The sequence below is a fragment of the Miscanthus floridulus genome, chromosome 15 (assembly GCF_019320115.1).
Source record: "Miscanthus floridulus cultivar M001 chromosome 15, ASM1932011v1, whole genome shotgun sequence".
NCBI lineage: Eukaryota > Viridiplantae > Streptophyta > Magnoliopsida > Poales > Poaceae > Miscanthus > Miscanthus floridulus.
This window is the reverse complement of record NC_089594.1, coordinates 25,553,492-25,580,088: the sequence shown is the minus strand read 5'-3', so window position 1 is coordinate 25,580,088 and position 26,597 is coordinate 25,553,492. Positions and strand designations below refer to the sequence as shown.

Below are 26,597 nucleotides of genomic sequence, written 5' to 3'. Positions count from 1 at the left end.
TGCCCTTTGCCTTGTTGGAGGTGCCTTGATTGCTTGATTTATTTGCCTTGAGAGCTACTTCCTTGATTTTCATGCCTTCTAGCTTGGCTTGCAACTCACCAAGTCTTCTCCTCTCATTTGTCTCTTCTCTTTGCATGTCAAATGTCAACAATCTTCCAAGCACATCATTAGGTGTGAAGTGCTCAAACTTCTTATCTCTAATCAAAGTAACTACGGTCTCATTTCTTGGTGAGTAAGCTTCCAACATAACCTTCACCACTTTGTGATCATCAAGCTCATCACATCCATAGCCTCTAATTTTGCCCACCAAGGTCATCAATCTATCAAACATCTCTTGTGGTCCCTCTCCATCAACAATCATGAACCTATTTAGCTTGGCCATCAACAAATCAATCTTTGCTTTTCTCACTTTATCTACACCTTCATGTGCTAGATGCAAAGTGTCCCAAATATGTTTTGCAACATTGACATTCATCACTCGGTTGTACTCATTTCCATCCAAGACACTAAGAAGAATACTTGTGGCTTGGCCATTGAGATGGACAGCAGCTAGCTCTTCATTTGTTGGCACTTCGGGATCTTCCGGTGGCTGCAATCCATTCACCACAATCTCCCAAAGACCGGGGTGAAGACCTACAAGATAGGCACTTATCAAGTGCTTCCACTTGGCAAAGTTTGTCCCATCAAAATGAGGCAACTTTCCCATGGGAACATTGACAAAGGACCGTTTGTTATGGTTAGACAAATAAGAATAATTAAAGGATACGGCGGCATATTTGTTCTTATTGTTGTTGCTGCCCTTGTTCTTGCTATCCTTCTTTTTGTCCTTACTCTTCACCTCCTTGCCATCTTTTGAAGCATGGTATGACACATCATCATCTCCATCATCCGAGCTACTAAAGAGCTCACTAGATGATGCATCATACTCCTTCTTCTCTTGCTCTTGAGCTATTGCTGCTCTTCTCTTAGCTCTTACCTCTCTTGTGATTCTTCTAGCTTCTTTTCTCTTTTTCTTGTCTTTGAGTCGCTGCTCTTCTTTCTTCTTTTCTCTAGCTTCTCTTGTTGCAATCTTTGCGGCTTTTCTTTCTTTTCTTGCCTTTCTTCTTTCGGCATCGGTGGTCTTGGGTTCTTTGATGGTGGCATCACTAGCTGTGGACATGGATAGCTCGCTGCTGCTGCCGACATCCTCAACGTGCACACCACTTGCGTCCGCAATGCGAACGTTCTTCGAACCTTCTCCTTCTTCCATACTTCACGCGGTGAAGCGTATGCGAAGCAACCTCGCTCTAATACCACTTGTAGGATCTACAGGAAGATAAAGAAGGCCTAGAGGGGGGTGAATAGGCCTGTAAAAATTCAACTCAAAACTCTGTTAGAACATAGGGCGGCACTGCCGGCCTTACAGGGCGGTACTGTCACTCTACGAAAAATAATCTAACACAGTTGAGATTTAACAGATATAAACCTGACCCCACTAGTTGCTTAATCCTGCAATATAAAGCCAAGATCCAGTTCGAAGACTAGATACCACAGAAACTTCACACAATAATGAATCGAGCAACTAAACCCTAGCAACAGCTAGCAATAAGATGAACTGCAAGTATAGTAAAGATAAAGCACGCGAGACACAAGATTTATCCCGTGGTTCAGCTCACCACTAAGGTTTGCCTAAGTCCACGTTGTTGAGGAAGCCACAAAAGGCTTGAGCTTGCCACAAAGGCTTGCCTTACCCTCATTCTCAAATCAAGAGAGTGAACTCTTGAAGTGAGGGGTTGAATGAGGTTACAAACCTCCCAAGGCTGCCACACAAGTTGGCAAGCACAAGGACGACGCCTAGCCGGCTAGGAGCAAGCTCCAAGAGTAACAAACCCTAGAACCGCCGGCCAAACATAAACCAAATGCTCTTAGACTTTGGGAATCAGTGGATCTTCTCTCCAATCGAGTTTCGCTGCCTTTTCTCTCAAGTTTTGATGGTTAGAATTAAGGATTAGCTCGAGGGATGGAGGAGCAACAATGGAGGAGAGAGGTGAGCTATGGTTCTATCTTGTTTCGAGCTGAATGACTCAGTGGAGAAGATGACCGTTGTGGGCCGGGCCTGAAGGGTATAAATACCCCCTGAGCCCAACGGTCAGTTAAGGGCGGCACTGTTGCTCTTAACAGGGTGGCACTGCCGCCCTAGCCAAAACAGGTAATATGATATCAAATTTGGCTGGCTGTTTTGACTAGGTGGGAGGATGTAGATCTGTGAATTTGAGCATCTGATTCAACAGTTGACCAACTGTCCTAAAATCCCTCTTAATAGTACAGCTTTCCCTAAATTCAAATTCAAAACATAAAAGAATTTAAACCTCCTTTGAGCTAGATCTGGCCACCTTTTGTAATTAGGACACCTGCAACCTGTACATCATCCTCATTCTTTGATTCCCTGCTTGTCATCTCGATAAATCTTATTAGTCCTCTAATTTGGTGGTCATCAATACCAAAACCCACAATAGGGCTTGATTGCACTTACACAAACGCCGGCCGAGCCATGCACGGTGTGCTCTGCTCTTGAGCCATGATGTTATGATGACCGCATATACTCTTCGTTTCTTTTAGAAAACTAAAAGATAAATACCTTGAAAATATAAGTTACGTATTTCAACCAGCAGCCATGCATCCTTGATCAGTGGCCGAGATGAAAGGAAGTGTGAGGGGCATAATCTATACCTGCTATTACCAATTTGAAATTTATTAATTATTTATTTGTAGTCTTCAATTATCAAAAATCCATATTTTAGTTCAAAGTATATTTATGATATTTATGATTTTCTTATTTGACAACCTGTCTATTTATTTTTTTTTCCTACTTAGCACCATGGACTTTTGCTACAATAAGGGCATTTATGTCATTTTTGCTAGCCACTTACACCGTTACTAGTCTAAATGGATGGCAGTGCTATTTACGAAAGAAAATTTCAACTCGACGCTAGATAAGGAAGTTCAAAATTTCTAGTACCAAATATGAAAGACCGATTTATTTTAGTGTCAAATACATAATTCTCTTTATTATTTTACGATACAAATCGCTCTGTGGCATGTATGAATCCCGAATTTAGGTGGTGTTTGGATCCGGTGACTAAAATTTAGGAGGTATGTCGGGAGGATATTGCATGGGGTATTCGGATACTAATAAAAAAACAAATTACATAATCCGTTAGTACTCCACGAGACAAATTTTTTAAGCCTAATTAATCCGTCAGTAGCACATATTTACTGTAGCACCACATTATCAAATCATGGACTAATTAGGCTTAAAAGATTCGTCTCGCAAATTAGTTGCAAACTTTGCAATTAGTTTCATAATTAGTTTATATTTAATACTCATCCAAACATTCGATGGGACAACGACTAAAATTTAGGAGAGGCAACCAAACATCACCTTAGTCTTGGTTCAGAATTCTTAATTTCTTCCTATAGCTGATGATGTTCAGGTCAGAGTCAAATTGACCTTGTCCAACAAGAAGATAAACACTTCAAATATCAATCTATCAGCTATCCAGTCTGTTATTACCAGTGTTCGCCTAAACGGCCGATTAAACGGCCACTAAACGGTAAACGGTGGTAAACTGTTTTGTTTGGGGGGTAAACGAAAATTAAACGGTTGACTGTCTAAACTGTCAAAAAACGGAAAAACGGTCTAAACGGCATATACGGAACGGAGATAAACTGTATTAAATGAGCTAAACAGCTATTTAGGCAAACACGAGGTAAATCTAGTTCAGTTTTGTATGGATAAATTTGTATACTTAAGTTTATTATATGTATAAATGTGTATACTTATATGTTACATGCATAAATATCTATATTTGGTTCTTTTCACATGCATAAATATATATACATACCAAAATAATTGATTTTTACTCGGATAAATATGTATAAATGCTAGAATACTTGATTTTTTACATGCACATATATAATTATACGTATTTTTTTTAAAAGTACAAAACCGTTTAGACCGTTTAACTTCGTTTAAACACCGTGTAAATAGCCTAAACGCTATACGAAGAGCGACCATGTAAAGACCGTTTACTGTTTAAGAAAACATTGGTTATTACCAGATTAGATTTGAGAATTCTATCCTATTAGCTAAGCTACTAGCGTACTAAGCTTTACATTTGGAGCTTATGTCGGTAAGAATGCAGTTTGCCCTAAATTATGCCCAGCGACAAAAAGCTGAACAAGGAACAGAAGAAAAGGGATGTCAAATACGCAAATATATTACGAGTACTTCTAACAATGAGAATATGCTGATTCCCTACTCAAGAGCTCTCAAGTAAAATGGCAAGTTCAGCGAAATAGTATTGTTAAAGGCTCCACAATGAAACTAAAAGGATGATTATCCTCATTCATGGGTACACTGTTTCAGTCAACCAACAAAATTCGTCAATACACAATCTTCTAAATTTAACAGATCCCCTACAATTATTCGTTCAAGCACAACATTTTTCAGCAAAGAATTTCTACATGTTGCGCATTCATTGCATTTAGGTTGTATTGCGTGTGTTGTTTGTGTTGTCACAATTGCCTTTTTCTTTTTGTCTGTTTGTAGCCTTCCATCGCTACTTACTTGTATTTACATCTGTTTTATTCAATGAAATTGACACAGCCTTGTGCCATTCGTTCAAGAAAAAAAAAGCACCATGCAAAACCAACATTAGAAGAAGGTTGTTTGGTCATACATCTTTAAATGGCATACTCACACAAAAAAAGGGATGTGAATGTTTTTGTGATCTTCAAGAACAATAATCAAAACACTACAAATTTCCACACAGAGAGCACCTTTAAAGGGCAGAGTACTTTCTAAGGCAAATGATAAATGATAATCAGTAGACTACTTCTTTCCATAGGCAAATGATAAATGATCAAAATGTAATGTTAACGGAAGAAACAACATGTCTTAATGAAGTTACATAAAACCTAATAAAAACTGGTACAGTAGACCTGAACAAACAAAAAATAAGTACAGTAGAATACTCGCATCATTATAACACTCGCATACTATAAGCTCAGTAGATTTCCTTCGTACAAAGCAACTGCAGCAGAAAAATGGCACGCCTCCACTGAATCTGTGAGCGTGTTGGTCCTTGGGTCATAGATCTGTAAAAACCGCATGCCTTCTTTATATACGACCACCCTTCCATCGCCTAATACCACCAATGGATTCACATGATGATAAATGGCATACTATTCAAATTGTATGATATACTGTTTGACCCAGAGACCCTTAGCAGAGTCCATCAGAATCCAAAAGTCCATACTGGGAGCTGGGCCATGCACAACAGCTAAAGAGCATTCAGGTTGGCTAATGTTAGCTGCTTTATGGTTGGAAGGTCCTTGAACACCTGAGCAGCAGCATCGGGAAGGCTGATCGGGGGTCCTCGCATAAATGGCCTCCATTTCTCAGTCTCGAGGTCAAACGTAATTATCAAGTCTTTCTCAGTAACTCGGTCATCAAAAGTGATCGTTATGCGGTTCAGAACATAGGGAGTAGACGATTCCATTAATTACCACACCCACACTATACCGGATTTCTTCAAGGGGCGTGACTGTCCTCCACCCTGTGCGGCTGCTACTGTTGACTGTGCAGACCTCGGATAGCTGCCGGCCTCCAAACTGGAGGGAATAATGGTTTAGCTTCCGGAACACCTTGTATTCTCCTGTGCTGCTGACCTGACCAAACAGATATCTGGGCTCTGAAACCAAGCTCAATGCGAGATCCACATGTTCTTCACCGAAGCTGTCTGGTATTTGATACACAGCTCCAGTTGCTGGGTTGAGCAATTTGTCTGGTAAGTAACGCACGTCTCCAGTAAATGGGTTGCGGAATCGGTAGCTGCTGCTGCTGCTATCCATTTTCGGTCCCTCCAATTTCTTGACACAGACGAGGTCAAGGGCCGTGCTCATGACTCTCTGACCCGGCACGCAGCGCACACGCTTCAAGATTTGCCCGGACAGATCCATGATGTTGACGAGCACGTCGGGCCCTGCATCGACAGCGGCGACGATGAGCGGCCCCGGGTGCCGCGTGGCGTGGACCGCGGCGAACTGCGGGTCAGAGAGGATGGACCGCCACAACCGACACACCGTGCGCAGTCGGCAGAGGACCTTGGCGGGAAGGCGCAGCAGGATCTCGTACAGGGGGTCCAGGGCTGAGCGCCGATGCTGGACGCGGCGAGAGCGCGCGTCTTCGGCGCGGCGTGCGGCTTGTACGACGACGCCATCGCTACGTGGGATCGGGAGAAAAAAAAAGGGATCTTTAATTTGTGATGAGGAGCACATCGAGGTGGCCACAGAAGGAAAGGTTAGATCACCGCGATCGCAGAAGGTGCGCGCGTAGGGCGCAAATGGCTTACCAGGGCGATCGTGGTTGGTTCCCGTGCCGGAGCTAGCCGGCGGCGTAACGACTCGGCGCTCTCGCCGGGGCGGTGAGGCGCGAGGCCCTAGTGCGGCGATCAGTACGCCGGTCACAATCGCGGCGGCGGTGAGTTAGGTCTTGAGCGTTCGGGGACGACGACACGATGTTGTTGGGCTGTCTGTGGAGCTGCAGCGCAACTGGGCCCGGTGCATAATTCAGGATTGGATATTTGTGTGACCTGACCAAGGCCCAAGGGACAGCAGGTCAGGCCAGGCTTTTGTTACGTTGGGCATTTTTTTTTTTGGAGCTAGAACTATTTTAGAAAAAAAATATTTGACACAAAAATCTGTTGAGTAGTTTTTTTGCGACTTGGGGATTCATTCATCAATTCGAACCGGGATTACAATCTGCAGACATCAGGTTAATGATGCACGCCGGGCATTCATGCCACCACCCGGACTGTGTATCACCTGTGACCTGCTTAGCTAGCAAATGGGCAACTCTATTACAATCTCTACTAATGAAAGAACATTTAAAATCCTGAAAAAAATCTGAAGAGTAGTTTCGGTAGTGTTTATTATTATCATGGGTGATAACCATGGGATTACATCTGTAGTGTGTATCACCGTAGCCCCGCCGTCGCGCGCGGCCGCATCTGCCCGACGAGGCCACGCCCGCTCGGCGTGGCGACACCCGCCCGCGAGGTCGCGCCGGCCCCTGCTCAGCCAGGCTGCGACGGGAGGCGCTAGAGGTCGAAGGAGCTGGAGGTATTGGATGACAGGTGGGGACCACCTGTCGGTGAGAGAAGGACCTGTCACTTGCAAGCGGGGCCCACTCGTCAATCATCCACATCAGCATAAGAGTCCACCTCAGCGTGCCAGTGTGGCAAAACTACCTTAGGGGGTAAATTGACCGGTTTTGCAAACTTTAATGTGTTCAATACCTAGTTTTATACTTGAGGGGGTTAAGTAGACACCTCTCCAAACCTCATGGGGTGATGTAGACTTTTTTCATAATTGTTTCCAAAAAAAGGATATATAATAACTCATACAAACTTTAACTACGAATCAAGGGCCACCTTTTGTGTCAAAATTACAAGAGATTAAGTTGCTCAATTCTTTTTCCATACTATGTTCAGGCCAATGGTCAAGCTGAGTCTAGTAATAAGGCTTTGATCAAGCCCATAAAAAAATTTGAGGTCAATCCTAGGAGATGGCATGAACTTTTATCTCAAGCAATATCTCTAGGTATGGTGCAACTAAAGCTACACATTTTGAGTTGGTACATGGACAGGAAGTTGTGTTGCCCGTCAAAATAAATTTGGGTGCATATAAATTGGCAAAACAAAAAATCTATTTGCTACCATGCACCATGAAATTGTGGTTGATAATATCGACGAGGTGATGGGTAAAAAAATTAAAGTTCTAAAGGAAATTGAGAGGGATAAAGCTCAAATTGCCTGCGCTTACAACAAGAAGCTAAAGGGGAAATCGTTTCAAGTTGGGCATCTGGCTTGGAAGACCGTTATACCACTTAGAACGAGAAGCAATAAGTATGGTAAGTGGTCTTCAAGTTGGGAAGGTATGTACAAAGTGGTATTTGGAATTTTTTTTATCTGTCGGAGACTTTGCAAGACAATAGTCTCCAAAAGCAATTAATGGCAAGAAGCCAAGGTGCTTTCTAAGAAATGGACTATACATATATCGTCCTTAGAACAAATTGCGCACTTGGCTTCACAACATTCATATTATTGTTGTGTTTTTAGATTCGGGCAACCTCACCTAAAAACAGTGGATATATGTTGACACTGGGAAGTGAAACCGGCCAGGCCGGGTTTGGAGGTCGGCTAGGCCAATTTGCTATTGGTCAAAGCTGGCCTAGATGGTTTTGCCTAGTCTGAATAACAAAACTAGGAAACATGCTAATTTCAACATGAATTTGTTTTCTAGTGGAATAAGACTAACCCCCTTTGTATATGTACGAGAGGTACACCGTCGATTGAGGCATCTATGAAAGCTCTAGTTTGGTTTTGGTTAATTGATGAAACCTTAAGTGCTAACCCAGTTTATCAAGATGATTATGAGATAGGTAGCACTACTCCAAGTGATGAAGCAATGACGAAGATCATGACAATGGTGATGGCATGGTGATGGTCAGATGCTTGAACTTGGAAAAGAAGAAAGAGAAAAACAAAAGGCTCAAGGCAAAGGTATAAATAGTAGGAGCCATTTTGTTTCGGTGATCAAGACACTTAGCGAGTGTGATCATATTTAGGTTAGATAGCCGTACTATTAAGAGGGGTGAAACTCGTATTGAAATGCGGTTATCAAAGTGCCACTAGATGCTCTAACTCATTGCATATGCATTTAGGATCTAGTGGAGTGCTAACATCCTTGAAAATATTTATGAAAATACGCTAACACATGTGCACAAGGTGATACACTTGGTGGTTGGCACATTTGATCAAGGGTGGTGAAGTTTAGGTGCAAGGGTAAAAAACTCCACCGGCGGAGTGTCCGCCCGTAGAGTGCGGACAGTTCGACGGTGCCACCGACGCCCTAGACAGAAAAGTTGGAGGTCACTGCAAGTGACCAGACGCTAGCCTCGGTTGGACCGGTGTGTCCGGTCAGTGGCAGCAGAGGGTGCGCGTTTCAGTCTTATGACCGGACGCTGGGTCGCTCAGCGACCGGACGCTGAAAGGCTGCGTCCGGTCAAGCTGGCTTAACGACACAGTATTGAGGGTATTGCATCGGACGCTGTTCTGTGTCCGGTCGAGGTGGACCGGACGCGTCCGGTCGAAGAAAACCGGATTTCGACCCTTACTGTAAACGACCGGACGCTGGGGGTTCAGCGTCCGGTCAGTTTTGCCAGAGCGTCCGGTCAGCTTCGTAGCCGTTAAAATTTGACGAACAGCGTTTGAAGCTGGTGACGCGTGGCGTCCATCGGGCGACCGGACGCTGGGGGCCAGCGTCCGGTCAGTCTGACCGGAGCGTCCGGTCGGCCCGCGATTTGCCCAGTGAAGGGGTATAACGGCTCTATTTGATGGGGGCTCTATTTATAGCCCCATGGCCGGCTCAAGGGAGAACCTCTTGCACATTTTCATTGACATAGCAACCCTGTGAGCTTAGCCAAAGTCCTCCCACTCATCTCCATCATTGATTCATCATCTTTGTGAGATTGGGAGATAATCCAAATGCATTGCTTGAGTGATTGCATCTAGAGGCACTTGGTATTCGTATTGCGCTGCGGATTTCGCTTGTTACTCTTGGTGGTTGCCATCACCTAGATGGCTCGGTGCAGCGGTGGAGGATCGGCACGAGTTGGTGATTGTTCGTGGCCAACTCCGGTGATTGTGAGGGGAGTTGTACCTTTCCCGGCGGAGCGCCGAAAGGTAACTCTAGTAAATTGCTCGTGTCATTGAGTTACCTCACTTGTGGGTCGGTTCTTGCGGTGTCCAATCGTGTGGACGAGGTTTGTGAAACACCTCTTAGCTGCCGAACCACCAAGTGTTGGTCGACACAACGGGGACGTAGCGTGTTGGCAAGCACGTGAACCTCGGGAGAAAATCGATTGTCTCTTGTCTTTGGCATTCTCCCGGTGATTGGCTATATATTCTTCTTGTGATTGGTTCATCCCCTACACGTCGGTATAATTACCCTACTCACTTATTTACATTCTTGCAAACTAGTTGATACAAGCTCTTTAGTGTAATTAGAATTGAGAGCTTGCTTTATTATTTACATTCATCTAGTTGAGCTCTTTAGAGTAGTAAGTTTGAGAGCTCTTAGTGAGTAATTACATTGCAAGTTGTGTGCCTAAGTAATCATTGCAACTAGAATTGTTGGATAGGTGGCTTGCAACCCTTGTAGAGCTAGAGCAAGTTTGCATAATCAAATTGCTCTAGTTGATTTGTAGATTTTTTAAATAGGCTATTCACCCCCCTCTAGCCATATTAGGACCTTTCAATCTAGCACAATCGAAAAACACAAGTCTACCCTACTCTTTATTCCTCCAAACTCTAGCTCTTCCACCACTCAGTACTTGTCCTATGCATCTCCCGACAAGATTCATGGGCGATCTAGGTGGCTTGCCGACCCTAAATCAACACCAAATGCACCTCCCCAATAGGTCTTCCCGAGAGACGTTCATGGGCTTCGCAACTTCGCCAGCCATCACCGCGTTTGCACGGCATACGCGATCTAGCACTCATGGTGTGTGACCAGATCAGCGCAGCACAGATTGCACCGGACACGGAGGCCGACACGATAGAAACGAGTTGTGGCAAGAAGGATTGGTGAGACAGAAAAATAAATTGGACCCACGCGTATGTCAAAGAATCAAGTTGTGGCAAGATTAGCGAAGGGTACCGCCTTTGGGAACGACATATGAGGCCCTGTTTGGAAAGCTAACAGGGTAGCTTCTTCAAGCTGATCTGCATTTTATACTCCCTCCATACCTAGATTAGTTGTCGTTTAGGATATGATTGTGCTTACCAATGAGTGATTAATTAGAGGGTATTTTCCCTCCTTTGCCCTTATTAAATAGCGTTGCAGATGTCACCTTTACAACAATCTTGTGTAGCTCGAGTGGCTAGTCCGCCGCGGCCTGAGGTTGGAGGTTGATGGTTCAAGTCCCCGTAGGCGTGCTTTTTTTATGATGTCCGTAAGACATTTTGCATGGCACTGTGCTGGGGCTTGCTTGCATGGCGCTCGCTGGGTCGGGTGTGGGCGCATTGCTGCTTATGCGCGCGCGCGTTTTTTTCCGGTTTTGAATGGCTTGCCTACAGCTCGTTCTTTGTCGCTTTTTTTCACTGGATGGCACCGTGCGCGCTCTCATTTCTCTAGGCGTCTGTCCATCTACCCCTTCCTATTTAACCGGTGCTTCATCCTTTCCATCTCAACCTCTTCTATTTCCATCTGTGCCGTGCTCCACTCTTTCCTTCTCCACTTCTTCTCTTTCCATGTACTGCAATGGTTAATCCATTCGATTTGAACGTTCGTTTAGAAGAAGATAACGACGACAATCTTCCATTCAATGAGGCAATATTGGAGGATCACACCACATATGGTAATGTACTCAGTTTGTTTGTTCTTTTTTTGATATTCAAAGCAACAACGTGTAGTTTTGTTTCTCATTTTCTTTCTGCTTTTTTGGACAGTGTTTGATTTGAACTTGCCACTAGACGAGTTTGGCGCGGTTGATTTTGATTATGTACAAAACCTGCCCGGTAAGTTTTTTTCCTATAGCTAGTACATGCCGTGGCTAAGTATTGTATGAATGTGCTTGTTTTATTCCTATAGCTACAACATGCCGTGGCTAATTATTACTATGAATGTGCTTGTTTTTTTCCTTTAGTAGAACAAGATGTTGAAGCTCCCGTTCAAGTAAACCATCCAAAGCATGACATTCCTGAAGAAGTTAGAAAACAAGTGTACCAAGCATTGTTGGCTAGAAGCAAGAATGAGAAACTAGGCAAGAAAGATACAAGAATTGCTGCCGATCAATTTGGAGTTCACATTCGATCGGTTCAGCGCATATGGAAGCAAGGTAAAACCCAACTTGCTCAAAACATTCCGGTCATGGTTGCTAGTCTAAAGAAGGGTAGATGTGGCCGCAAGGCAATGCCTCTTGATTTGGAACAATTGCGCAACATTCCTCTCAAGCAAAGAATGACCATAGAAGATGTGTCTAGTAGACTTGGTATTACCAAATCTAGGATACAAAGGTATTTGAAAAAGGGTTTACTTAGGCACCACTCTAGTAGCATCAAACCTTACATCATTGATGCTAACAAAAAGACTAGGTTGAAGTGGTGCATTGACATGATTGAGCATGGTTTGGTTGGTGATCCAAAGTTTAAGGATTTTTTTGACTTTGTGTTCATTGATGAGAAATGGTTCTACCTCTCTAAAAAAATCTGAGAACTACTACTTGCTACCCGAGGGAGATGAACCACATCGCACTTGCAAGAACAAGAATTACATTCCTAGGATCATGTTTTTGTGTGTTTGTGCTCGGCCAAGATTTAGAAATGGAGAGTGTATTTTTGATGGGAAAATCGATTGTTTTCCACTTGTCACTTATGAACAAGCTATTAGAAGTCATAACCGTCCTCGTGGTGAAGAAGTTATCAAGCCAATAACTTCAATCACAAGGGATGTGATTAGAGATTTCATGCTAAATCAAGTGTTGCCTGCCATTCGGGCCAAATGGCCAAGAGAAGATGTGAACAAGCCAATTTTCATACAACAAGATAATGCACCTTCTCATTTAAAAGTGGATGATCCTGTTTTTTGTGAGGTTGCTAAGCAAGATGGGTTTGACATTCGGCTTATTTGTCAACCACCCAATTCTCCGGATTTCAACATTCTAGACTTGGGGGTTTTCGTGCTATTCAAGCTATTCAGTACAAGAAGGATGCAAAAACAATTAAAGATTTAGTTCTAGCCGTGCAGCAGGTAAATTGATAACATGTTCACTTGTTACATTGTTTCTTGAACTACTAAATGGAGTACTCATTGATTCATTTCTTGAACACATGTTTCTGTAAGCATTCCTAGAGTACTCACCACGCAAAGCAAATAGGATCTTTGTGACACTACAAAGTGTTTTGAAGGAAGCCATGAAGATAAAAGGATGCAACAAGATCAAGATTCCTCACATGCAAAAACAGAGACTAGAGAGAGAAGATCGACTGCCATTGCAAATGTCTTGTGAAGCTTCGTTGCTAGCTCAAGCACTTGCTAGTCTTCATGCATGAAACCGTTAGAAGAAGCAAGTTAGCTTTTGCACCAAATTGTATGAACAAATTATTTTATGCATGTATGTTAGCTTGTGCACCTTACTAATCTTGTATGCCGTCGTCCACTCTTGCATGGCACTGTTGCTTCATCTTTGCTTCTTCCAACTTCTTCGTATTAAAGTTCTCCAACTTCTTGACAACATGCTCAGGAAGAAGTATTGTGTTACCATTCATTTGAAGTTTGTCCACATCGGGAATGTAGACCTCGCAATCAAACTTTTCCATCTTATGCAACCACCTTGCTGGCAAATCGTAGTCTTCATGTAAAAGGCCACAACGGGCACACCTACGAGCTTCGCGGCGAGCTTAGAAGCAGGCTTCGCCGAAGACGCCGCCAGCGTGGAACGTGCCGCAACAAGGACACTGCACCACCTCGACGGAGTCCGGCACCTCATCGACGGAGTCTAGAGCCTCGACGGTGTCCAACGCGATGGAGTCCGACGCCTCCTACGACGCCATCTCGACTTTGTCCAGCGGCTCGACGTCCTGCGGCACAATGGAGTCCGACGAGACATCCTGCACCACGACATCCAACGGCAAGCGTCCTGAGGGAGATGAAGGAGGCGAGCTTGCTGTGGGAGAGCGTGCAGCGGCTGCGGAGAAGAAGGGAGTCGCGAGAGGCACGCGTGCGAGCGATGAATGCAGGCGACGAACAAGGAGAGCACGCACGCGTTGAATGCGGCAGCGGAACAGACGCGCAGCGCAACGTGTGGCTTGGCCAGGGGCAAACGCGTCAAGCATCAACCGCATACTGCAACATCGACACTCTTTGTGAAAACGGGCCTAGAGCCCAGAACGACAACTAATCTAGGTATGGAGGAAGTACTAAGCAGAGATGAGTTTTACGAGGTGCTTTTGGAAAAGTTACTGCTTCTCGAAATGAGTGAGGAAGGATTAGCGAAGGGCATGATACGGTGGGGGCAGGATTAGCGAAGGGGGGTGGGGGCGGCCAACGCTTACAAAAGTATAATATGGTAGTTGGTAGAGATATATGTCTGCCAGCGGCCCAGCGCTGGTCAGATTGGAAGCGAAAAATACAGCATCTTAATGATCTGGAAGCAGAATGTAGCTGCTATCTTGTTGCAGACCTCTGAACATGAAAGGTAATTCATGAACCCAATCGACTAAAAAAATTATACTCTCAAAATTTTGGTGTGAATGCTTCTGGTTTGATGAGAGAAACGCAATTTTACAATGAACATTTAATGTGATAATCAGTCTTTTTAGAGCATGTTGCAGCGACTCCTAGTTTCAGAAAGGTCTTCCCTGCAAATTCTTTGCTCTACCATTTCAGAGAAGGTAACCAGAAAAGTGGATGGCCTGAAGCAAAATAGACTTATTCCTAAGCAAATTCACAGTGATATGACTTATATAAAAACGAAGAGGTAGTAGCACAAATGCACCAAAGCAAATTGAAAAATTAATCCAAATAAATCAATATATACAGCAATGCACAGAGTAGTTGTGCCGATGATGTAATAGACAAAATAAAGGGTATACCCAGTGCAGAGAGCTCCCGCTCTGTGCGGGGTCTGGGGAAGGGTGTTAGTGGCAAACCTTACCCTCGCCTGTGCAATGTGAGAAGACCGCGACTAGAACCCGGGACCTTCCGGTCACAGGCGGTAAGACTCTACCGCTTGCATCAGGCCAGCACAAATGCACCAAAGCAAATTGAAAAATTAATCCAAATAAATCAATATATACAGCAATGCACAGAGTAGTTGTGCCGATGATGTAATAGACAAAATAGCCTAGCAAAAAAGGAAAAAAAATAAAAACACTTGTAGTACTGTTGCAATCACCTAAGCTGCATAGCATAGCCATATCATGGATTGTCCATTCCTTCTGCCAAGTATACACAACAGAAGAACATAATATTTCTTTTTGACATTATTCATCAAAAGAACCTAATTCATATCTTCCTTCAGTTATTTGAGAAAGGCACAACCGCTTAAGAAAGGGGCGTACCTAGTGCAGAGAGCTCTCACGTTGTGCGGGGTCTGGGGAAGGGTGTTAGTGGCAAGCCTTACCCTCGCCTGTACAATGCGAGGAGACCGCGACTCGAACCCGGGACCTTCCGGTCACAGGCGGTAAGACTCTACCGCTTGCACAGCCTACCTGGATAGGAGCATAGTGGTGTCAGGATCTAAGATGAAGTTCATATTTGAACTTTTAAATCATATAAACCTTAACTAGGACAAAACCTGCAATAAACAAATAAAAACATGAAGAACGTGGAAAAGTAATATCACTCAGAAATCAACATGATAGAAATCAGCGGGTGGCATATATGAATACACAGAAACCAGACGGAGATATAATCTCGCTTCGCAATTCCTAGTTTTGTTCAAAGGTAAACACTACAAATCTCAAACCAACAGATGGAAAATCAGTCATAAATCTATTTCCAGATGAGACTTAAGAACCCACATTAATCAACCATTTGGTATCTTTAAGTTGTACAATTGAAATTTGGCCAGCAAGAATACAGTCTGCCCTAAAGCAGAATGATGAAAACGAGGATATGTAACAGTAGAAGGGAGATGTTCCAGTGCTTTCAAGTAAACACCATTCAGTGACTAAACAAAGAAACTAAGACTCTAAGAGGACGAATTATCTCATCCTTATGTCATCGTGGGTACACTTTCAGTAAGACAAATAAAACTTCTATTTATGCACCATGTCCTAAGAGGATGCATTTTCAACATGGGTATTCACGGAATATAATTATTTTATGCACCGTGCCTATAGCACATCTAAAGTCAACAGACCCATTAAAACTACCCATTCAAGCACAAGTTTTAAGGAAATTAATTAACTCAAAACGGCCATTACATCTACTTGTTCCAACACATTTTTCAAATGCATGGCACAAAGCCCACATTAGAAAAGGATCTTTTGATCATACATTGCAAACTGGTGCACCCATACCAGAAGGGGGATGTGCAAAGTGTCATCACCCATGGCAATAATAATTAATAAACACTAACAACCAATATGCAGATAGCACCTTTAAAGAGGAAAGCTACTCTCAAGCATCCATCAGTTATCAATACATTTTTCTTATCATCAGTAAATGACAAGTGTTCATTACAAAAACAAGTACAATAGAATACTCACCTCATTAGTACTCAGCACTTTAAGCTCAATAGGTTTCCTGCGTACCTAGCAACAGCAGAGAAATGCTTTGACTCCACTGTATTAGTAAGTGTGCTGGTTCTTGGATCATAAATCTGTAAATAGTCACGGTCTTGTTTATATAGGATTATCCTCCCGTCACCAAACACAAACAAGGGATGTACAGGCCGAAGAATGGCATATTCTTCAAACTCTATGTTGTACATTTTGACCCAGAGACCCTTAGCAAAGTCCAGTAGAACCCAAACGTCAATATACGGAGCTGAGCCAAGAAGCGATTCAGGTTGGCTACTGTCAGTTGCCTTACATGAGGAAGACCAAGGCAGTAGAACATCAGATTAGCATCATCAGGAAAGGTGAGGGGGGTGGGGGGGCATGCCTCGGTCTCAAGGTCGAATGTAAATATCAAATCTTTCTCACTAACTTGGTTATCGAAGGTGATAGAACGGTGTGGATCAAAACATAGGAAGTAGACAACCCCATTAACTACCACACTGGTAAACCTACTCATCTGAATGCCTTCTTCAAGGGGCGTGGCTCTCCTCCACCCTGCACAGCTGCTACTGTTATTGGTGTTGAGTGTGCAGAACTCAAACATCTGCTCACCTCCGTTCCCGATGGAAAAATGGAATAGCATTCGAAATATCTTGTATTCCCCTGTGCGAGCGACCTGTCCAAACAGATACTTGGGCTCAGTGACCAAGCTCGAAGCGAGTTCCACATGCTCTTCTGCAAAGCTGTCTGGTATGCGATACACAGCTCCAGTAGCCGGATCGAGTAATCTGTCCGGTAAGTAATACAATTCTTGGCGAATCCGGTTGAACAGTCGGTAGCTGCTGCAGCTGTCGTCGATTTTCCTAACACAGACGCCGTCAAGGGCGACGCTCACGGTTCTGTCGCCCTCCATTCGGTGCACCTTCTTGACGATTTGCCCGGAGACATCCATGATATCCACCAGCACGTCGCGCCCCGCGTCGTCATTGTAGCCGGCGATGATGAGCACCGCCTGATGCCGCGTGTCGTGGGCCGCGGCGAAGTACGGATCGGAAAGGAGGGACCGCCACTGCTGGCAGACCAGGCGGAGGCGGCAGAGCTCCTTTGCCTGGAGGCGCAATAGGATCCCGCGCAGGGCGTCCAGGGGAAGAACGCCGATGTCGGATGCAGCTGGAGCCGGCACGATGCGCCGCTCCGGCATGCCGATGTCGGATGCGGCTGGAGCCAGCACGATGGGCCGCTCCGGCATGGCGCACGGCTTTGGGGTACTCGAATTCGGCGGAAGCGGCGGGGCGTGGGTCGAGTTGGGTTGGGGGTGACGACGCCCCGTGCTTGGGTTGGATCTGTAGTTCCAAGTAGTGGGCCGAAGCGGAGGTGGTGAGCTGCGTCACACACTCGCACTCGCGCTCGCGCCGTTGACCGATGTGACGGCCGGAGCACGAAGTGGACGGCGGGTCGGGCACAGGCAGCGCTGCAGCGTCGGGCGTCGGGCGCCGGGCGGTCGCTGTCGGCCTCGCACCTCGAGCGGGGGCGGCGGGCGGGGGCGCGGGGTGGCGGGCGCCGAGCAGCTAGGGCTAGGTTTTGCTGCCGGAGCCCCTGAGGGGCGGCGCGGAGGGGTTCTGGCGCTGGGACCTTGGCGGAATCGGCGATTTTGGGGGTTCGGCTGCGTGGTGGTCGAGGCATCGAGGGAAGTGGAAGCTGGGCCGTAGTGGGTTGATGGGCTCTGAAATCTGATATCGGGTAATACAGGTAATTCGGGTACTGCAAGGTTTCGAATATCCACAGTCGCTATTCAAAATTGTAATTGGGTAGATCTGGTACGGATAGTTTGAGTATGGGTTCAGGTAGACCTGGTACGGATAGTTTGAGTATGGGTTCGGGTAGTTCAGATTTAGGTATTGGGTAGTGGATAATTTGTCCAGGGCTACAGGAGTCGTGCCTAGGCTTTATTTTATTTATTTATTTTATTTCTTTTTTGCAATTGAAAATTTGCAAAACTATATATAAAAGTTGAAGCACTCAAAGCATCTCCAAGAGTTTTCAAGACCCTCTGTTAATCTTGATTTTCTTGCAAGATTGAAAAAAACGGCTCCCCAACAACTCCCAATCTTTCCACACGAGAAAATTGACCTAATGGCGTAGAAAATCGATCGGCTAATCTGGATATGGAAGGACCCGGAGAAGAATAAAGAGTAGAATAGGGTTTGTAAATGTATTGGAGAGAGAGAGAAAAAAGCATAAAAATGGATATAGTGATTTCAAAATAGTCTAAGATTACTAATGCAAAATTATTTTTGATATTTTAGGAGCGAGATTTTCTAGGTGATGTTCGTATGGTCTTCTGGAGACATGCGACACAAACGTCAGCCACATATATTTTGAACTAGATAGCGTGTCTGTGCGTTGCTACGGGATAGTTAATATTTTGTACTAAAAACACACGGATCGTACGATAAGATAATAACGTCGGCAATCGAATTAGTCTGGATACTTTGTTTCTGTGTTCGCCTAAACGGCCACTAAACAGTAAACGGTGGTAAACTGTTTTGTTTAGGGGGTAAACGAAAATTAAACGGTTGACCGTTTAAACGGTCTAAACGGCCTAAACAGAACGGAGATAAACTATATTAAACGAACTAAACATCTGTTTAAACGGCTGTTTAGGTGAACACGAGGTAAATCTAGTTCAGTTTTGTATGGATAAATTTATATACTTAAGTTTATTATATTTATAAATGTGTACACTTGATATGTTATATGCATAAATATCTATATTTGATTCATTTCACATGCATAAATATATATATATACTAAAATAATTAATTTTTACTCAGATAAATATGTATAAATTCTAGAATACTTGATTTTTTACATGCACATATATAATTATATGTTTTTTTCAAAAAGTACAAAACCATTTAACTTCGTTTAAACACCGTGTAAACAGCCTAAACGCTAAACGAAGGGCGACCATGTAAAGACCGTTTACCGTTTAGAAAAACATTGTTTTGTTTATTACAAACTAAATGGAGCAATCAAATATGTTGGCAAACATTGCTCAATCCACATATTTTAAATCTTTATGACCAATAAAAAGGCACAAAGTGACTATTATATTGAACTAAATTCATGTCCATCATATATTTAAAGTGCATGTCACAAGCGTGCAAATAGTCTCAATATTATTTAATTCTCTAAATCTATGAGACGCAACACAATGTCCTAGGCAAATTCTTGAACTCGACGACGTTTGACTTCATCAACAAGCAGACGATTGCGTAGGCCTATAAACAAAAAAAAACTTTTAGATCAGTGCTATAGTCAATAAATTAAATTATTGAATTACCCCAAAAGAACTTCACCTTGAAAACATGCATCTGATTACAAATAGGACTAAGTACCATTTTGCTGAAATCAGTAGTGGTCACTCCGTCTATCATGCACAAGCAAAAAAATGTAATACTTGAAATTTTAATTAGTTAATAGATATGAGGACATCGGTGATACAGTACCTCTCATTCTATTTATTTGTATATGGAGGGTAGCTAAAATGCGCAACTCTGATGCCGCTCGCCACCATTCCTATAAGTGAAGGAATATGTGTGTATGTTTGACGGTTATTATGATGCAGTTGTACCTACGAGTTACATAATTGATTAGCATCGAACAATAAAAAATTCATACCATCGACCAATGATAAAATTTTCAATCTACTACTATCTGTCACATTTAAACAAGTACCTTTCATTCAACACTGATATTAACCTTGGCCTCAGCATCATACAAACACAAGAAAAAATAATTAGTATCAGGAATAAAAAAACCAAAATGGTACATGTGTTATCTTTATCAATTGTCTGCATGGGCTTGTATGAGTTGTTTCGATGTAGCCAATCACTATCTTCATAGCCATCAGTGTTTTCCATGATTGATTCAACTCCAACTTGTACAACATAATTACACAACAAACAAGCGAACCAATGACTGATGCAAGTAGGTGGTATCATTCATACACAACAAAAAAATTTCTTAATTTGCAAAGTTATATTCCATCAGATTTTTTTCCTAATTTGCACAAAACTTTTAGCTCAATGTATATACATTTAGAACATATACATCAATATATATTAAATAAACTAAAAATGATAATAATGAATTCAGAAAAGGAAAATCAGAATGCAGCGAACTTCTCGACCCAGCAGCTAGTGTAGTTTTTGTCTTTCTTAGATGATACTTTTCTCTATGTTTTTTATTTTTTTCATCCCTTTCTTCTTGAGTCATTGCTGCATGCCATGCTTTTTCTCTTTCCCTTTTACGCTGCACACGTTCATCAACTTACGCTTGTGAATTTGATGTTGTCTGACTAGCTGTTTGAAAATAAGTTGATAGATATTTACTTAATCACCACAAACAATACAAGTGAAAGCGTCTATGGACATGTGTATAAACAATTACCTCCATTGATGGTGTTTGTCAAGTCTGCAAATGGTGAACGACCTTCATTATTTTGCATAGGTTCCATTATGATGAAACTGAACACAAAATTAATCCCTAGTTTCAATCACAAATTAATCTATGAAAGTGGTCAAAGTTGGCAGGCATAATGCATGTACACAAATGTAATTAGATCAGATCCGAATACAAATAACCAATTAGCTTAAGTTAGGGTTGGGTCATCGGTTTAGTAAACTACTTATCTTGATTCCTTCAATTTCCTTACCTCTAAGTTTGATAGATAGCAAAAAGTTTGGCATTGAACAGAATTAGGATGTGTACCTGCAAATGGATGGATGTGCTTGATTTTTTAGAAGGATATTGTCGGTGTTTCGAGTAAACACCAACTAGTAAATTTGTATTTGTTGCGCGTTGGGTCCGAATGGTGTGCTAAAGGACACAAGGTTTATACTGGTTTGGGCAGAACGTCCCTACATCCAGTTTGCTGTTGCTCGTGTTATTAGCACTGAAAGATTCGTAGTAGGGGGTACAAACGGTCGAGAGAGGGACAGGTCCTAAGTCTCTAATGGAAAGGTTGAAAGGGCGCTGAGAGCTTGGTTGCTGCTGAGCTGTGTGTTATGTGATGCGTGGTGTATTGAATTGATTCATCCCTTTAGTGGGGTGCCCTGCCCTCCCTTTTATAGATCAAGGGGGACTAGGGATTACAGATGGGAGAAAGAAGAAAAACCAGAGGCAAAGAAGGTCCTTCGAAGGTGTCAGGTCTTCCTTTTCCTTTGAGCCTGCCCTACTGACATGGCAGACGGTGTCAGGGATAGCACGTTCGGTGATCCTGATAGGACCGTGCTCTGGCTTCGTTCAGCAAGTGGTCACGTCCCATCCCGCCCCGGCGGGCGGCACGACGCAATAGGGTGCCAAGTCACGATCCTACGGGGAGCAGATGGCATAGAGGCCCCACGTTCATACTATAGATGACATGAGTTTCCTCCTGGACCGTAGTGGTTGTCGTATGTTTCCGTTAGGATTTGTGTCCGAGGGCAAATGCCGGCGCCCATAACACTGTAGGACAAATGTCGGCGCCCACAACATTGTTTGGCTCTGACATGCCTAGAAGGGCTTAAAGCACTCGTTTGGTCATATCCTAATGGTACTTTCCTACAGGCGTATAGGGTATGGTCCTCGGTATTACGGTTGACTTGAGTGCCCCGCCTTATATGCACGCGTAGTTATGATGGAGTAGCGCATTGACATCGGGTGAGGCGGAGTCTGCCCCCTGACATCGGGTGAGGCAGAGTCTGCCCCTGGACGTCAGGCGTGGTGGAGCCCAGTCCCTAGACGTCGAGCGAGGCAGAGCTAGCCCTCGGACGTCGGGTGAGGCAGAGCCTGCCCTAGACGTAGGGCAAGGCGAAGCCTGCCCTCGGACGTTGGGCGAGACGGAGCCAGCCCCCAGACATCGGGTAAGGCAGAGCCAGCCCTCGGACGTCGCATGAGGTGGAGCCTGCCCCAGACATCGGGTGAGGCAGAGCCAGGCCTCGGACGTAGGGCGAGGTGGAGCTAGCCCTCAAACGTCGGGCGAGGCGAAGCCTGCCCTCGGATGTTGGGCGAGGCGGAGCTAGCCCTCAGTCATCAGGCGAGGCAGAGTCTAGCCCTCGGGGGTCAGGCGAGGTGGAGCCAGCCCTCAGGGGTCGGGCGAGGCAGAGCCAACCTTCGGTCGTTTAGGTAAGAAGTGTAGTTGCTTTTCTAGTCTGTTTGGAAGCATCAACGTTTGATGGTTATTAGCTCCTCCTCTTTGGGTACCCCATTATTCGGTCCCCGACAGTAGCCCCTGAGCCCCTGGGTGATTCGGATAGAATCACTCAGGAGTGATTTGACTTGCCAGAGGGTGCGCGTGAGCGTACCCAACGGGTGTAGCCCCCGAGCCCCTGAGTGATTCGGATAGAATTGCTCGGGGGTGTTTTGATTTGCCAGAGGGTGCGCATGAGCGCACCTAATGGGTGTAGCCCCGAGTGATTCGGATAGAATCACCCGGAGGGTATTTTGGTTTGCTAGAGGGTGCGCGCGAGCGCACCCATCGGGTGTAGCTCCCGAGCCCCTAGGTGATTCGGATAGAATCGCCCGAGGGGTAATTCGGACCCTTCGCGGGTATGGTTGTGAGATTTGGTGTTTTGATAACTGGATAGTTCGATTAGAGTGTCGGTATCCCGTTCGCGGGGATCTGGCAAGAGTTAGCCTGGTTGAGACTCAATCGTGGGTTGAGATAATTGTGGCACTCGTGTGCCTGGGTTTTGGCCGCTCGCGGGGCCATCCTTCATCGTAAGGCTGCCTTGGGATGGTCGTCGAAACCATTGATGGGCTAGCCCTTGAACTCCTAGGCCTAGGCGGGCTAGAGGAACGCTTTTTTAACTCATATCCTTTTGCTGGTAAAGAGTCTTGGTCTGCCCAGGAAAGCAAAACATCCGGCGTGACTTTGGTGGGAAAGGCTAGGGATTAGGGGCGCATATCCCGCGTGGTGACGTGGTGGCGAATCATGGCAGGCATAGAGATCTAGGCAGACGGTTGCCTTCCTCGCATTTATCGCCCCCATAAAATCAAAGGGTTCGCCCACAGGGTTTCGTACATTACATCCTTGCCTTGCATCTACAACCTCCACCACCAATCGCCTAAGCCTCCCGCATCCGCATCTCAGCCGCTGTCGAGTTCGCATCCATCCACCCCAATCGTTTAATGGAGCCATGGTGTAGATCCGATGTCACCTTCCAGCACCTGGAGGGCCTCATTCGCCATGGCCTTCTTTGCGCACGGACCGCCACCGAGGAGTGGTGGCTGCCCGGCAATGAGGACGCGTCGTCGCCGCCCGAAGGCTACATTGTGTCCTTCGCTCACTTCCACGAGCGAGGATTCACCACCCCCGCCCATAAGTTCCTTCGGGGGCTGCTGCATTACTACAAGGTGGAGCTACAGCACCTTACTCCCAATGGGATCCAGCACATTACGACGTTCGTCGCCCTGTGTGAGGGGTTCTTGGGGATTAGTCCCCACTTTGACCTGTGGCGGTATTTCTTCACCGTCACCCTCCTGAAGAAGCGGGAGAAGAGGCAAGAGCTGAACGTGCCGATGGGATGCGCCGGCATCTAGCTCTGCAACAACCGGGTCAACGAGTACCCGCCGATGCATCTGTCAACCTCCAACAAGGGGTGGCATTCACATTGGTTCTACATCATTAACGACATAGCAGCCCCCTTGCCAGCGTTCACTGGGCGCCTCATCGAAGAGGTCTTGGAATCATGGAGGAAGTGGGGGGTCCTAGATAAAGACAAGAAGAAAATCTAGGACCATCTTGCCACCCTCTGAATTCTAAAGGAGAGGGGCATGAAGGGGTCGGGGATCATCGGCGCCTACCATACGTGAAGAGTGGCGCCACTGATGAGGCACGTGCTTCCCCTACACATGATGGCGCCCGCAACATCACTCGATGGGATGACGCTCGTCGAGGGAGCGCTCTCCCCCTCTGAAGTGGCGCAGCACATTGAGGTGATGGAGCCTTCGTGGGATGACACCAGCGCCGTTCTATATTTTGTGTATCCGGTGCCGGGGCATCCCCCAATGTGGCCGGAACTTGGGTACATTGACTTTGTAAGTTCTCTTTTCCCGTGCCTCCTTTTTAATTGAACTCCCGCCCCTTGATGCTGATATTGAGATAGCAGGACCAGCCGAATAGACTCGTCTTTATAGATCGCCCGGCCCCGCTGCCGAAGGACCTGCTCATGGTGGTGGTGAATCGCACCGTGGACAAGTGGCAGAAGAAGGCCAAGGAGGACAAGAGGAGGAAGAAACAACAGAAGTTGTGGGCACGAGAGCGAGGAGAGGAGACAGACAGTGATGACGACGATGATGACGATGATGAGGTAGTTGCCGACACTGAGTGGGATGACCTGGTGAGAGGATACACTGGCAGGTATATACTCATCCATGCTGGGGCCTTTCCTATTCCATGCAGGGGAAAGCATGTCTACGGGGCAGGCGGAGATAGACCGAATTGTCGGCCTGCCCTAGGAGACAGCAGGAGCGGGTGGGTCTACCGTCGTGCCCGAGGTGCCGGCATAGGGGGGTGGCCCCATCGCCGCATCTCAAGAGCTATTAGGCGCGGGTGGGTCTGTTGCTGCGCGTCGAGGTGTTGGTGCAGGGGGGTGGCCCTATCGCCACATCTCAAGAGCTGTCAAACACGGGCGGATCTATCGCCATGCCCGAGGTGTCGGTGGAGGGGGGTGGCTCCACTGTCGTGCTCCCAGATGCAAGGGAGGCGGGTTCCTTTGCCTAGGAGCAGGGGTAGGCTCAAAACGGTCCTGCCCTGATGAGGCGGAGCAGGGGCCCGGGGGTTCGTCCCCCAAACGTCTCCACCGCCCAACAACACCAACGTAAGTCATCAGCTTCTCTGTTTTCTTTGTTTTTATCTGTTTTTGTCTATTTTCATCGTGACTCATGCCTTTTGTTTCTTCTACAGCATCGGGAGACGGGTCAGACGGGGCACTTCTTTAGCGTTGGTGCCCAAGAAGAGCGTCGCCCTTTAGGCAGGGCTGGAGCCGTCGCTTGACATCGCTCCCATTTCGAGCGAGAGCGGAGCTAGTGTCACAGCCTCATCGGCCAGTCAGGCATCGCCTGTGGTGGTGCCCATGCCCTCGGCGGGTCAAGCGGTCGGTGAGGCTGAGGGAGAGCCCTCAGAGATCGCCGAGCACCCAGCAATGGAAGTGATTTCACTGCCGATGTAGGCGCGATTAGAGCTGCCGGTCGCACTCATTGTGTCGATGAAAGCTCTAGTTTGATTTTTGGTTAATTGATGAAACCCTAAGTGCTAACCTAGTTTATCAAGATGATTATGAGATAGGTAGCACTACTCCAAGTGATGAAGCAATGGTAAAGATCATGACAATGGTGATGGCATGGTGATGGTCAAATGCTTAAACTTGGAAAAGAAGAAAGAGAAAAACAAAAGGCTCAAGGCAAAGGTATAAAAAAAGTAGGAGCCATTTTGTTTTAGTGATCAAGACACTTAGTGAGTGTAATCACATTTAGGATAGATAGCCGTACTATTAAGAGGAGTGAAACTAGTATCGAAATGCGGTTATCAAAGTGCCACTAGATGCTCTAATTCATTGCATATGCATTTAGGATCTAGTGGAGTGCTAACACCCTTGAAAATGTTTGTGAAAATATGCTAACACATGTGCACATGGTGATACACTTGGTGGTTGGCATATTTGAGCAAGGGTGAAGAAGATAGAGTTGAAGAGGAGGTAGTCGCGCTGGTTACAGAGTGACCGGATGTGTCCGGTATGATGACCGGACACGTCCGGTATTCGGCGGCAGACTCAGCGACCGGACGCGTCCGGTCGCCACACCGGACACGTCCGGTATGACTTAGAAAAATAGTGTTCCACAGTGAAGTCGATCGGACGCTGGCAGCGTCTGGTCCGGTGTGACCGGACGCGTCTGGTCGTCCATGGGTGCTTGCTGTACTCGACCGAACGCTGAGGCTCAGCATCCGGTCAGTCTCTACCAGACACGTCCGGTCGGCCCTGGTGGCTTACTGGACTCGACCGGACTCGACGGTAGAGCGTCCGGTCAATTGAGTGTCTACGTCCGGTGTGAGCGTCCGGTCATCGGCAGTATGCGTGGCAATGGCTATGATGATTTGAACCAGACACGTGGCAGTCTAGGGCTACCGGACATGTCTGGTATGCCGACCGGACATGTCCGGTATTCACGACCGGCGCGTCCGGTGCTGCGTCTGGTCAGTAGGACTGTAGCATCTGGTCG

At 45.6% G+C, this 26,597-nt stretch overlaps 1 protein-coding gene and 2 pseudogenes across 1 annotated transcript in view; all 3 read right to left on the bottom strand.

The window, feature by feature from the left end:
- Window positions 1–4,872: 4,872 nt before the first annotated feature.
- LOC136509580 (putative F-box/kelch-repeat protein At1g62270) lies at window positions 4,873–6,263 on the bottom strand (annotated as a pseudogene).
- An 8,599-nt stretch (window positions 6,264–14,862) lies between these two features.
- Window positions 14,863–18,012, bottom strand: LOC136508970 (F-box/LRR-repeat protein At2g43260-like; annotated as a pseudogene).
- Window positions 18,013–20,109: 2,097 nt separating this feature from the next.
- The window catches only part of LOC136508493 (putative F-box protein At3g23260), a 38,630-nt gene continuing 32,142 nt past the window's right edge, over window positions 20,110–26,597 (bottom strand). Inside the window, exons 4-5 of the transcript XR_010771986.1 lie at window positions 20,787–20,863; window positions 20,110–20,648 (exon numbers count right to left, since the gene is read on the bottom strand). The gene's annotated coding sequence lies outside the window, so the exon portion shown is untranslated. The remainder of the gene's footprint in view (window positions 20,649–20,786; window positions 20,864–26,597) is intronic.